This window comes from Chrysochloris asiatica, unplaced genomic scaffold (genome assembly GCF_000296735.1).
Source record: "Chrysochloris asiatica unplaced genomic scaffold, ChrAsi1.0 scaffold00143, whole genome shotgun sequence".
In the NCBI taxonomy this organism is placed as follows: domain Eukaryota; kingdom Metazoa; phylum Chordata; class Mammalia; order Afrosoricida; family Chrysochloridae; genus Chrysochloris; species Chrysochloris asiatica.
The window spans coordinates 3537157-3538889 of NW_006408661.1; the positions used below are offsets into that span (position 1 = coordinate 3537157).

At 44.4% G+C, this 1733-nt stretch overlaps 1 pseudogene; it reads right to left on the reverse strand.

The window, feature by feature from the left end:
• Nucleotides 1–904: 904 nt before the first annotated feature.
• LOC102827318 lies at nucleotides 905–1427 on the reverse strand (annotated as a pseudogene).
• Between the last annotated feature and the right edge of the window lie 306 nt (nucleotides 1428–1733).

A 1733-nucleotide genomic window follows, 5' to 3' on the forward strand; every position in this document is an offset into this window, starting at 1 on the left:
ACAGGACAAAAACTCCCAGATATATAGCAACCTCACAGTTATTACTGTGTTGGAGTCCATAATTGCAGCAACTATCTAAACCAATGTCATTGAGGGTCTATCTCTTTTTTGCTGAGCCTCTACTTTACTTTGGACATGTTTTCAGGAGGAACATGATGATGTTCCTCCTGAAAACATGTCCAAAGTAAGTGAGATGAAATCTCACTATCTTCTCTTCTCCTGGTGTGGCACTGTAGGATAAGCATTAGACTGCTAACTTCAAGGTCAGCATTTCAAACCCACCAGCTACTCCTTGGATACCTGCATAGGGTGGTTAAGAATCTTAACTGACTCAACAACATTTAACAAGAGGGAATGTTTTGATTATACTTATTCTAAGACAGATTTGTTCATTTTTCTGGCAGTCCATGGTACAATCAATATTGCTGTTGTTAAGTGCTGTCAAGTCAGTTCTGACACATAGCACCCTCTATCAGATTGCCAAGGACCGGCTGTTGAGCTTGAACTGCCAACCTTGTGGTTCAAACTGACTTTATAAACCAGCGCATTAACCGGACTCCTTCATAATGGGTGGTTAAAAATACCATGGATTGGATTAGGTACGCCTTAGTCCTCAACATGGCATCTTAGCTTTTGGATACTTTAAAAAGGTGTTTTGCAATAGATTCGCTCAATGCAACATCATTTGATTTCTTTCTTTCTTTTCCTTTTTTCCCTGTCATTTGATTTCTTTTTCTTTTTTTCTGTAAAAAGGAAGCTTTATTGTTTTCCTTTGGTCCACAGCTTGGGAGAAGAGGGGCTCCAAGGTATTGACTATGTTGCCTTTGTGGCTGGAGAGCAAGGTTCAGGCAGAAGGTCTGTGGAGAGCAGGGGAACGCAGATTGCGGGGCTCCACAGGCTCTTCCTAGTCTTGCTTGAGAGTGAGCCTCTCAAAGAGGTATTCGCCCAGCCCTGCATGGGGACCAACCATTCTACAGAGGTTGGTCAAGTAGTCGCCCATCTTCTTGATAACTTTCACCTCCACGTCGAGGAAATGATTCTCCAGAAAGTCACAGAGGTGGGGGTCTGCACCTACAGTGTGCAGATTCAGAAGAGATTGGTTCAGGTTCTTCTTCTCCAGGACCAGGGCGGCTTTCATGGCATCCAGGGTTCTTCACAACTCATTTTAGGAGGGCTTCTGCACATCCTGGAAGACTGTGCGACAACCACGTTGGTTTTGCAGTTTCAAGAGACACTCAGCACCCTGGTGTTTCTCCTTCAACAACTCATGGGAAGAAGTGTCCCACACCTCCCAAAGCCACATCTTCGCGATCGAAATAGAAGCCCAGATAGAGGTAGGTATAAGAAGCCTGCAGATACAGACTAACCAGATGGTTGATGCCGGCCTCTGCTTCAGTGGAATAATTCTGACAGATCTGAGAGCTCATGGTTGGTCGAAGATTTGGATCTAATCACACACACACAAACACAATGGTGTTTAGATGGTTCCAGTTACAGGGAATGCTCAAGAAGATGGTCCTAGAGAAGAGATTGTGCCCCAAGAAGTTGTTAGAGGTGGTCCGAGGCTGGAGGTGGGGATGTCCCTGGATCCGTTCCATCCAAACACTGTTAAAGCAAGACACAGATTAACGGCACCACAGCGCAAACTTCTCATTTGATTTCTTGACTGCTGCTTCTATTGGGGCTGAACGTGGATCCAAATAGGGTGAAATTCTTGACAATTTAAATATTTT